The sequence below is a fragment of the Dreissena polymorpha genome, chromosome 10, assembly GCF_020536995.1.
Source record: "Dreissena polymorpha isolate Duluth1 chromosome 10, UMN_Dpol_1.0, whole genome shotgun sequence".
NCBI classification, from domain to species: Eukaryota; Metazoa; Mollusca; class Bivalvia; order Myida; family Dreissenidae; genus Dreissena; species Dreissena polymorpha.
Genome location: NC_068364.1, coordinates 56,498,426 through 56,512,332, shown reverse-complemented (window position 1 = coordinate 56,512,332; position 13,907 = coordinate 56,498,426).

The following is a 13,907-nucleotide window of genomic DNA, read 5'->3' as shown; positions in this document are numbered from 1 at the left end:
TGTATGGGACATTTCAGTCGCGTCATGCGTAAATATGTATATTTAGCCATATGCGACCAGCGTACCCCTAGAGCTTCATTCGCATCCGGTCAGGCTGGTCAAGAGCTACGCTGTCCGCTGATGAGACGGTGAAAGCTAAATTGGCTTTTTTGCGCAAAGATAAGTTCCTTACCAGACCACGCATCAATTTTCGAATGATGATACTCATATCTTTCAAGTGTACTTCAGTTTTATCAATGCAAAATTTCTCCGACAAGTGTTCAACTTCATATGATTGTTAAGAAGTCCATAAGCGGTCGAATACGGTCACACAATCTTCACTTAAAATTGTTTCTTTCAGCGCAATTGTCTTAGTTTAACGTTGCTCCCACATCTAACTTGATGCTTTAGATATGCCACGCATCATGCCATCGGCAGCTAGTTTATACACATCAAGCTAACATTAGCCTACTAATTTTGGAAATATGTACGTTGATACGTTGGTAACCAGCAAACACATGACGTCGGGTAGACGTCAGTTTACCGTCGGATTCTCGTCGCGACGTCGGCGACCAAAAACCCGACGTCTATCCCACGTTCTACCCTGACGTAAGTTAGACGTCGGAAAAGGTCGTCAGAATGTCGTCGGTTTTTCAGTCGGTATATGCAGATACTGTATATTCATAATCAATTATAAATAAAACTGGTATAAAACGAAAAATTACTTAAATCATTGGTGCTATTTCAAAGTTATGGAAGGCAACTCATCTACTGATTATCATCGCACTTACACAAACTTACAACTCTTAGAATCTATTTTAAGAATATGTTTGCTCGCGCAAGCGCATACGTGCGGGATTTCAAACAGGCGGCGACAATGTTTCAAACATTTTCAAATACAGCTCTTCGCAATTTAAGCAAATACAACATTTTATAGCAAAGTTCTACTATATCAAGTAAGGAACAGGTAAGAGGTAAATTAGATATTGAGTTGTGCTGACATGAAAAGCTTGAAATGTTTAAACTTTAACCGCACGTCGATTCCCAAACATTGTTGTTGTTTCCCAGCGACCTAAATAGACAGCGTTCGGCCTTTGTCGTACTATTATATACAGTTGGCTAAATACTTAAAAAGATCGTAGACACTTAAAGCACGTTCCACTTACCGGGAGTAGAAATGTTTAGTGTAGCCATATTAAATTTGGTTATTTGTCATTTTTTGGCAAAAACAAAGTCAATTTGCCACGATGTGAAAAAAGATTTTACAAATTAAAATGATAAAAGCAATGGATGGATGTTTATTAATCTTGATTTTGAATGAGCATGAAACATTGCCCATCGACAGGCTGCTGATGTGGATTTCTTTGTCTCTTATTCATATGCACCAGTCAATTCATTGCACCACCCACCCCCCTAACCACAGGAAGGGGTTAAAATGAGAAAAATTATTGTGGTAAAATATTAAATGTAATCATTGAAGTTAATTGGCTGATTCAACATGTTTCAGGTTGATATGCTGTCAAAAGTTGGCGGGAGAAACTTTATGGACATCGTAAAGAAAGTTATTGGAAAGTAAGTAAAATATGATATATTATTATTTGGGAAACAAATCTTAATCTTGTCAAAAGTGCATTTTGCACAATAATGTACTGATGCTGTGTACATGTATTTAATCACTCCAACCTACCGACCTTATTGCACTCCATATTATTAAGACCTTCGTGTGTATTTATTATATGACAATGCATTCGTAATAATGACCTTTTGTCGAAATAAAGTAAAAGAATCAAGATATATTTTTCATTAAAAACTTTTTAGAATAATTAATGAAATTGGATTTAATTTCCGGGGGACATAGACGCTCATGTAAGGAAGCCATGAAAACTGGCTTGCAGAAGGTCCGTGGTTCTGATTTCACTCGAGCCTAAAATACTTTTCAAAGGTGTCCTTGTGGTCTAGCTGGGGTAATTTTTAAGCTGTAAAGTAGCCATATAACAACTTGATGCGCTAGATTTAGGCTGTATTCCCGTGTGACGTTAAGCCCTTTAAAAGTGAATGGTATTATTTTCAAATAACTTATATTTCAGATTGTTGACGAATAAATTAACTCTTATCCAAGTTCAATATGATGGGCACCAAGGACAAAATGATGTTGTTATAGGTACGTTCAGTTAGAATAAAAGGTGTATAAGGATTCTTTTTAAGATCTTTTTTTTATGAAAACCCGAGGTTTTGCCATAGTCTTTTGTCTATACTGTCGGAAAATTTTAACATGCAGCTATTCGCTCTAAAACCATAGTGCTTCCGCCTACAACTTTGAACCATGTAAATGCATCTTGAGGACTTCCACACGCCACACTGGTTGGCACTGTTTTTGCTTCAATTGTAAGGCCTAAAGCAATATTGCATTTGGCCAAAGTGTCAAGTCTTAAATCTTATAAAAATTAAGATAAAAATACCTATAGAGTTATATAATCGTGAAATTGATACAAGGTCTGAAACTGAAACGGTTCAGTAAACTATGACAGTGATCACCAATTTTATAATGGTTAAAGTTGGAAGCCATAGCACATGGGTAGAAACTCTTAATTGGCGTCGCACTGGAGTGCGGCGACAAGTATGTAATGCATTTTTGTTTTCGCTTATGGGAGGAGAAGTTATTTTACGGATCAATGTATATATTTTTGTTTTAAGAATATCTTGCATAGTGGTGATTTTTTTGTGTAAATTTGTGTAAATAAGTACTGCATTTGTGCCTATTACATTTATTACAACATTTATTGCCAATAATGCAAAGCTAATTGTTTTAAATAATAACTAATCACAGGGGAAAGATCACAGGGACTTGGCAAATACGCGAAACTTTCTGGTTTTGTATAACACAAGACATAATCAAAATATATTTATTTTGTTGTTTTTCTAACAATAGCGCAGACTTTTGCTGTTCGAGTTTTGGTTAACGCGTATTTTATTCAATTTTACAAGACGACAGCGATTACACAGTGTATTGCTTTATTGATTACCGTTACACTACAGTCACTTACTAAGGTAGTAGGTGCCTAGTGAGATCGGGAATAGTCGGTCAATATCGCCGTATTCGGAAAGCGTTTCGGCTATAAGCGATATGTACGGTAAAGTCCGGAAATTATACTAAATACACGAAATAAAGTTGTATTTTTTATTTAAGAGTTAAATTTTCTTATCTCTTTAAGATTTAATAACTATACAATACAAATATAAGTTAAATTAATTCATTTCATAAAATATTTGTGTTCATGACGTCACGGTTGTCGACATTTTCTTAGCAAAATGAAAGTACGAAATAAAAGCGAGCGATTTGCAAAATCGAAAAAGAAGCAAACCCCGATCGACAACGTTGTGTTCGATAACACTTATTCATTTACCGAGCTCTGCGATGGCGATTTGTGTGAAACTGACTCACGTAAAAGCTATTCGCATTTGCCAAATGGCCTTAAAAGAGAAAGCAGAAGTGGGTGCGAGATGGAAGAAGATTGAACATTGTTGGCGAACTACTAAATTGCCTCAGTGGTTATTTGTACGTTGTTTGTGAAAACCCTGACTGTAGAAAAGTTAACCGTGTTGCTTATGGAAAGCAGCACTATCTCAAGATCACGGGAATGCCATGCTTTGACGTAAACACCAAGCTTGGAACGGGTATGCATGTCTTCATTTTTCAACCTGCCATTTCTAACAATGTTTAATCATTGTACAATTGCCATTGATCTTGGGACTTCTTTCACATCTTCACATCCCTTAAGTGTCATTCCCAGTGAATATTTGTTTATCGTGTAATATATAAGGAAACATTCCGGTGTCAATCAAATTCAGTTTTCAAATTTAGTTTCGCATTTGTGTTGTTAAATCCAATTGATTGCTCATTCATGTTATTTAATCATGTAATGATGATACGACTAGATTCTATGAAAATACATTGTGGCGTCATTATAAAGTAGGCAGTGGCTAGTCGTACGGGTATACAAGAGGCTAGCCGTACTGCTCTGTTTGTATAGCTTTTCCTATGGAGATTGTCTAGCCGTACTGCTGTTATGACACCTAAATATATGGATTAATTATTGATCTACGTGCAGATTCCGAAATGTCTAGCCTTTAGACTGGCTCGTGTAGTCGTCGGCACGGAATTTGCAGTCTGGTTTATGTTTCGTCGTGGTTGGAAATCCGATTCGTGCAGAGTATATAAAGGGTGTAAACAAGTCAGATATGAAAATGTAAATTTATTTCACCAAACAACAATTACAACAATCAATAAAATTCAAAGTTATGGAGTATATAAATACGCATAGTACATGCAAATATCAAATGTATACAATAAATATATAGTAAATAATCTTAACTAAGTCAATGAAAATTGCGATATCACAATGAGAAAAGTTTATAACAAAACAAATAAAAGGAAACTTTCAGATATAAGCACTTGACAAAAGCATATACAACACGAAGTTATATCCCCTATTTTCACAATATGAGGCAGCATTTCACGACAAGTAATGTCGACTATGCAAACAAATAAATCATCGGAACGACACTGATTGCTTTTTAATGTGTAATTTGTACTAATTTATATAGTAATGATGCAGCGGCAAAAAAGACGCCGATTAGACAGTGTTAATACACAGGCCAATCCGTGTCTTTGTTGTTCGCATTTATGACAAATGAAGTTGCTCATATCTTATATCATGTCACTTTAAAAAATTGCCATGCGCGATGCACTAGAAATCACACCATATACAAACTTAACTAAATCCACAGATATATACAGTAATAGTTCGCTCAAACCGAAGGAAACAATGATAATTGTCTTAAATTCGATCAAACGCAGAGTTTGTGGTATATAAAAGCTTGAATTCATGTACAACTTTCTCGATCTACACCGAAAATACGCACCATGTTCATTTTAAGTCGTACTTACATATTCAAACTTTTATTATCTTTATCATTTAAGAAAACCTATACCTCTTAAGGGCTCTTATCTAGATTATACATTGTTTACAGAATCATACGTTTGTAAAACTGTACACAATGTGAACGCTGGTACAGTTCAATTTTGCCTATTAATGCACCATAAGTGGAGAATTTTTCCCCAACAGTTAAAGACACGGCCATTTTCAGGTAACTGATATATTGCTTGTATGAAACCATCTAATTATCAATTGTCTAAAAGTTAATTAAATTATTTGTGTAACTTAATTTCTGAGAACTACCTTTGACGGCTGCCGTCATTGAATTTCATAATATCGATGCCGCAACTAATTAAAAACAGTTTTCACGCCTAACATAGGAACGCCGGCTAATTAAAGAATCAAATTATAAACAGAATTAAATTATTTGTGTAACTCAATTTCTGAGAACTACCTTTGACGGCTGCTGTCATTGAATTTCATAATATCGATGCCGCAACTCATTAAAACAGTTGGTCACACCTTACTAAGAACATCGGCTAATTAAAGAATCAAATAAGCAACCGTATTACATGAAAGGAAGCCGTAACAGATGAAGATTTTTTTTACTTTTATGAGCTTAAACAAACTCATTACTGATTAAAAGCACTGAATGACAATTATATACTTTATAAGCCGTACTGCTAGACAATCTCCATAGGAAAGGCTATACGAACAGAGCCGTACGGCTAGCCTCTTGTCTACCCGTACGGGGCCGTACGGTTAGCCTCTTGTCTACCCGTACAGGGCCGTACGACTAGCCACTGCCTATTAAGTAACTACGGCCTTATTCCGTTTTCATGTTCTTATCATTTTTAATTCTCTTTTCAGCAATGAAAGTCAGTCTGGGCAGGCCGGTGAAGGTAAATAACTTCCTAACCACTCTAAACATAACGCTTATTGCAAATAGAAATCTTAAGAAGAAGGAGGCTCGTGCTGGGGAGGCCATCAAGAAAATCTCAACTGCGTCGTTTAACAAGGCTGCCATTGATGCTTATGAGAAAGAAATGGAGTAAGTGTAAAAACTAACTTTTAATACAATTTATTTTATGCTTTCCGGTGGTTTATAGAGAAATATCAGTGAATTAAAACTGATAATTTCACTGTTTCAAACAGTGAAAATTATCAGTGAAAATTATCGATAAATTTCACTGTTTACTGTGCAATGACGTCATTGTTTTTTAAAATGACGTCATTGTCCCAGCGAAATTCTTTAGTTAAACTCTTTAACAATGTATATAAACTGTGAAAAAAAGCATAAAATAAAAAGATAATTTGTTAATTCGGTGGAATATCGATTTCAATTCACTCGTTGGTCATAGAAAAAAGATATTTTCACTCGTGGCTGCGCCACTCGTGAAAATATTATTTTTTATGATCACTCGTGAATTAAAATCGATAATCCACCGAATCCAACAAATATCCTCTATGTTATTGACTATTCTGGTGCCGAATTTTAGTATTTTTTCTCATCAACTGTCTTCTTATTTCCTATTCTAGATGAACATGAAACATATTAATAATAATTGTTTTATTAAAGGCACTGTGTTCATAGTTTGCAGGTCCGTAGCCAGGGTTTTGAAAAGAGGGGTTTGAATTTGTGTCATAGACGATTGTTATTGAGCAACGAAGTGGAGAAGGGAGTATGTGCGGGAGGGGATGTCGAAACGTAAAGTCCTTCATTCTGGTCATTTTTGTAATGTATTCAGACACTGAAGTTATAGAGCATTTTTTACGAAAATTCACTTTCATTGACCATACTCAGTGACTGATCTACATGAATATGATACAACATACATGTATTCCCCACCACGTTTTTCAATAACCACCTTGTTCGATCAGTCACGGGAATACATCATTTTATACGGTGTTTAACCCGACACTAGTATGCGCGCACACACTTTGTTTACCTATGAAACAAAAATTTATAGAATGTGAAATCAACAATAAGAACGGTATAAAATATCATTATTTATTGGAATCTTGATAAAATTGGTGTGTTTTACCATTTTTACATTCTACCATTCATAAAGCGAGCAAATTAAATGGAAATATTTGACTTTTTTACAAAACAATTATTTGTCTGCTACTATGGATAGTACCAGAGGCCTAGCATTGCTCAAAACGTGCTAATAGTGTATTGTACAGCAAACACTGATTAACAAATCTGGGTCTTCTCTAATGTGCATCAATTCTAAAAAGTAATAAAAATGGTATAATTGGTAACTTATTTATTTTTTAACTATTTTTAACAAATAAGTTATCTTTTTCAAAACAAATTTCGGAAACATACGAACACTTTAGGCTTCATTAAGACCCTATAACCACAAACTACTGGCCCTATGGTCTCAAAGTCCTAAACAATGTATACCAGGACGTTGAAGCAAAAAGATGTACTTATTTGCCCATTATATGCTCAAGATCCGTCACAGTTGATGAAAATTAAGCGTTTACGTCCAGCCTATCATATTACGTTTTGAATTCATTATAACAACTGTTTAGGAGTAGGACATTCATAGTGTGAAGTTTGACTAAAACATTGTGAAAGTTTTGTATGTGGAGCAGAACAGATGCCATTACGTGTTGGTAAATAGAAAAAAAGCTACATTGCTTTGTAACAATGATTTGTTTTCTTGTCATAAAAAAAAAATAATCACCTAAAATATATTTTCTTGTTTATAAGATTATTTATTTATTCAAGTTAATCAAATTGTTTTTCCAGCCATTTAGATAGTTTTCGAAAAAGGTTATTGGACTGGGATTTCAACCCACAATAAGTAGGCTTCAACATTTTGTTATGATATCTCTTGCAGTTATAGCTTTAACAGACATTAAAAACGATTACAAAAGTGACAAAACAATCATTTAGTATCAAATATCTATAAATAAGTATCGATTGTATACGGATTAGAGTGCCAGGTTTATAATTTTGCATTATACAGAAAACAAGTATTTATTTGTAACAAAGATTCCAATTCCATTTTGCGGGGACCCGGGCTTCTTAGATCTTCCAAAATTTTGCTTTCACTACTTCTAATGATTTCAACAATTCTACGGTTAAAACTTGTAAATAAAAATCACGCACTATCTTGGAAATGACTTAATCGAAAAATTAATTATATGGAATCCTGTCGGTTGCATATTGAATACAAAATTATTGTAACGTTTAAATACGAATACTCAATGGGTTCCTGGAAAAAATAAATTTCCGTTTTTGCGTCCAATAAAGTTGGGTGCAACTTAGAGTACAATTTGTTACTCGTCTGAAAAGATTGGGTACAAACGCACCAAACGCACCCCTCCTGGCTACGGGTATGGTTTGGTAAAATTACATTTTTTTTAAAAGATTTTTGGTTAGAACCCCAGGGCAGGCACATTATTAAAAATATTTGTGATTGTTATTATAAATATTAAAAGCTATTCCAAATATTACAATTTTTAAAAATAAATTCATTACTTTTATTAATAATTCTTATGAAGGAGCATAGGTATATTAAAATTCTGAGCTATGAATAAAAATGGTGAATTCTTTTCTCAAGCGATAATTTGAGTTCAACGACTTGTCAATTAATATGTAATGTGGTTGTTGTGCTGAAAATTGATTATTTTTTTCACAATCAACGATCTTATAAGGCGTCAGAATGAAACTTAAAGGGGAATTATACAATTCATGAAATAAGCATTGTGTGAATTTAATGTTGTATTTCAGTTCGAGGTACAGTAATGTCTGATATTACTCAGATTGTTGCTGTACAATTGAAGACGGGTTTTAAGTTCTCGACATATGTGAAGACAACAGTGCCAATTTCTTCCGAAGCTTAGAAAGTGATTGGCATCTCTGTTGATGATCATGGCATAATGAGTGTAAATGGTGGAAGGGTTGTTAGTGTATCAATTAAAATTCCAGTTCAATTAATTCCAAATATTACAATTTTTTAAAATAAATTCATTACTTTTATTAATAATTCTTATGAAGGAGCATAGGTATATTAAAATTCTGAGCTATGAATAAAAATGGTGAATTCTTTTCTCAAGCGATAATTTGAGTTCAACGACTTGTCAATTAATATGTAATGTGGTTGTTGTGCTAAAAATTGATTATTTTTTTCACAATCAACGATCTTATAAGGCGTCAGAATGAAACTTAAAGGGGAATTATACAATTCATGAAATAAGCATTGTGTGAATTTAATGTTGTATTTCAGTTCGAGGTACAGTAATGTCTGATATTACTCAGATTGTTGCTGTACAATTGAAGACGGGTTTTAAGTTCTCGACATATGTGAAGACAACAGTGCCAATTTCTTCCGAAGCTTAGAAAGTGATTGGCATCTCTGTTGATGATCATGGCATAATGAGTGTAAATGGTGGAAGGGTTGTTAGTGTATCAATTAAAATTTCTCTACATGATTGTATGATTTGGCTTGCAAAGTTTCCCAAAGCCATTTTTGAAACGTTATGTGATTGTGTAAGCAGTTTTGTTGACTCTTTGCCGGTTTTCAAAAATCGTATCCTGGACAGTCACACAAACAGGAAGATCTAGTGAACGTGTTTTCCAGGCAACCTGCAACGCCCACAGTGCTCCTGATGATGTTGAAGCACTGGGATCTTTGCTTAAAACATGTAAAATTACTGACAATATGGTCCACATCCTTACGGTTACTGCAATCAATAATTCAGTTTGTTTAAGTCATGAAAAGCCTTAAAGGCAAAGAACATTAGATTGTAAGACATGCTGTTGCATAGAGGAACTCTAAAGCGACCAACAGCTAAAAACATTGCGGGATATGGACTGGCCTTGTGTCATTTGAAAGCCATATTTTCTAGTTCCGGAGAGGATGACTTTAGGGATACTTTCATTGCTAAAAACAATGAGGGACTACCAAAAGTCACAAACGCAAACAGATATTTTATCTGAAGTGGTCAGTAAAATCGGTCAGTTTTTCAGTGACGAAAAGTGACGGAACGAGATAATATGGCTTTCAAATGACACGCGGCCAGTCAAAATCACGCAATGGCTTTATACTGATACTAAATTATGTACATCTTGTTGTCATTAATCTGGCTGTTTTTATTAAAATATAAGTTGTATATTATTGTGCTACATGTTTAAAGAAACATGATAACTTATACATCTTTATGCTATGTAATATTGGGACAACTTTGACATTTTGTGGAGAACTGCGCCTGTATTCATATGTTGCCTTTTGACATTAGGTGACCTTAAGATTGTATTATTAACTCGGCTGTTTTCGGAGAAACTCCGAGGTATTGTCATAGCCTCTTCGTCGTCCGCCGCCCGACGTCGCCGTCGTGCTAAAACCTTTACATTGGCTCTAAAATTAAAGTGCTTCCACCTACAACTTTGAAACTTCATATGCACATGCACCTTGACGAGTTCTACTCGCCACACCCATGTTTGGGTCACTAGGTCAAATGTCAAGGTCACTTTGACCTCTTATATAAAACTTTAACTTTGCCTCAAACATCATATTGCTTCCACCTTCAACCAGAAACGTCACATGTACATGCACCTTGATGAGTTATACATGTCACACCCATTTTTGGGTCACTAGGTCAAAGATCAAGGTCAGTGTGACCTCTAATATAAAACTTTAACTTTGCCTCTAACATCATAGTGCTTCCACCTACAACTTTGAAACTTCATATGTACATGCACCTTGATGAGTTCTACACACCACACCCATTTTTTGGTTACAAGGTCAAAGGTCAAGGTCACTGTTACCTCTAATATAAAACTTTAACTTTGCCTCTAACATCTCAGTACTTTCACCTACAACTTTGAAACTTCATATGTAGATGCACCTTGATGAGTTCTACATGCCACACCCATTTTTGGTCACTAGGTCAAAGGTCAAGGTCACTGTGACCTCTTAAAAAAAATCTGACAAGCTTTCGCAGCCGACCGTGGCACCCGTTATGCGGTGCTCTTGTTAATGTATTATTATATCAATATGAATTCAAAGTTAGCTAAATTTCTTCACATGTCATGGTTTATAACTGTAGCTTCTAATATGCAACTAGAAAACCACCAAAAAGAAGTGATATACAAATTTATACTTCAATTCATTGCGTGAAAATGAATTGGGGTAGGCATACTCAAAGTGAAATTTCTTGAGATAGGAACGGTAAAACTTCCTGAAATTCATTCAGTGTGTAGAAAATGTGTTGTGTTAAATAAATATATACAATATATGCATAACATCAAACTACAAGTGACCTACAACGTATTTAAAGTTTCTTGTCACTGAACCATTTGTTGTCGTTGTTGCCATTTTATCCAGATAAGTGCATATATTATTGGACATCAAAGGCACAATTCTCTTTCAATGGCAATTTTAATTCTGTATCTACTAACAAAATCCAGTCGAGTACGTTTATTAAGTTAATTGTCGAAATATATGTATATCCCATTATAAAAAAACTATATATTTTGGATATAGGGTAAATCCATAGAAAACGCCAAACCGAGTCAAGGGGTAGGTGTATTCAACCAAGTATAAAAAGTTAACCGGCTAGTAAAAAGTTTTAAAATTTTGCAATTAGTTGTGATATACAATTTACTATGTGGAAATAATAACAACGAGTGTTTCTAGAAAAGTACCCATTAGGCTCCCACTACCTTAATATCTTAGTTATAAGGTGATTTTTCAAGCGGTTCTTTTTTTGTTCCACTATCCTAGCAACCACCTAGTTACTAATAAAGGCGCTATAGAGCGCGAAGCGCGACATGTATTATTCATTGTAATAATGAGTCTTGATAAAGGAAGCAGCCGCTTATCAATGAGGAGCACCATCACAGCACCCCAGTCTCATTACTATCAAGTCCTCCTACAGGTTTTTTTTAAGAATCACATATAGAAGGCCGAAGGCCTGACCCGTTTCTTGCCAGTGGTATGGACCCTTTGGTATGGACCTTTAACCCCGCTCACTATCCAGCGTTTAAACTTCCGGGTTTAAATTTAAACCGACTATTAATAGCTTATTAATATCTTAGTTAGAAGGTGATTTTTCAAGCGGTTCCGTAGTGTAGTGGTTACACGCTCGCTTCACATGTGAGAGGCCCAAGGTTCGAGCCCTAGTAGAATCAAATTATTTTATTTGTGTTCTATGTTAACTTTTTGTTTTGATGTAGACATTTTAGTTTAAATAAATATGCTGTTTTATGTAACCATTTTTTGTTTTTATTATGACCATGAACTATATGTGTGAGAGGGTGGGGGTGGGGGGTCGTAAACACATTAAAACTTTTACAATGTTTTCATATCAATGAGTACTCAACCCATATCGTAAATGAGCAACGTAAGAATAAGTTCAGAATCATCTTCCCTTGAAGTTGAGAAAAATATGACATTACGTTCACAATATGAAGCAGATTTTTTAAAACTTACACAGTTTTGTTCCATTAATGAAAACTGCACACGGATGCCAGTAAAAAAGGAAACCAATGTAAATAAAATGAACTATGAAATATTTGGGGCTTACAACACAAAATCATAGATAATGGTTATTGGGGGGTTATATCACAACATCATAGATAATGGTTATTTGGGGGTTATAACACACGTTATACCAGTATCATTTTCTATTTTGTTTAAAATTATCGGCCAATATTTTTTTTTATTTTTTGGGAGTTTCAAACTATTTATTCACAGAAGTATAAACATATTACAAAATATACAAATCAATTTTCAAGTACAGTCATATACATTTACAGTTATCTAAACATTCATTCGAAATATGTGGATGTGTATATAATGTTTCATCACTATTTTTTTTTAAATATATATTGGTGATTCAAATTATACTTACATAAATTACATAGGATAATTTCTTTATTATATTATGATGACAATGGTATTTATGGTGTAAACACAGTTATAAAGTCAAATGTTTAACAAACTTTGATAGTATACTGTGACATATATTTCTTTTCCTGTAATTTTGCATCACAGTCAGAATATTTTTCATAAGCATATTTTTCATATCGATAAATTTTGATCTCCTCTCGCTGATAATGTAGCATTTTTGTATTGAGTAACAAGCATAGCTTATTATGATATTAACATCATTGTATGTATTACTTTCTATTTTATAACCAACGATTATATTACGAAGGGAAATAAGAGAAGAACAAAATCCTATTTTCTGGAAAATTATTTGAACAATGGACCAGAATGGACGTACATAAGAACAGTCTTATAGTAAGTCGTTAATTGTTTCTTATTCCCCACAGTAAAGGCATAAGGGCGAATCTTTAATTTTCCAAGTAAACAGGTTTTTATTAGTTGGAATAATTTTGTGGATTAGTTTATATCTTAGTTGTCTAACCTTAGTGTTGATAATAACATTATTGATAAAATCATATACCGATTTCCAGATAACTTTTTCTTTAAAAACTCTAGTCCAGTGTGGTCATGTACGTATGGTTTATCGCATTTATTCGCAATTAAAAAATGTTTTAGTATTTTATTATTTAATTTATAGATATTTATATTTTTGTTAAATGTGCAATTTAAATCTGTTTTCAACGAGGAATTGAACGATTCAGTTGATTGCAATGTTACAGTCGAATCCATCGGAATTGATTTTTTTTATATATTTAGCTCAGCAATCCAGTTAGATTTGTTTTCTAGTTTTGAAATGATGTGCGTTTCCTTAGCTAGGCCAGCGTTGGAAAGTAAATCGTTGATGAAAATTATATTAGAATTTAACCAGTTTTCGAAAATAAGGTATTTACCATTATGTTTGATATAACGGTTTCCCCATATTACTTCAGTTCTTATATAAAAGTTTGTTAGTGCTTTTATCGGTGAACTGGCATTGTTTATTTCAATGAAATTGTTTATAATTTCCTCATAAAAGGCTGGTATTTTTTCCATTTTACTTTTGGTAGCGACTTAATTGAATCGATGTTCATTTTAAATATTA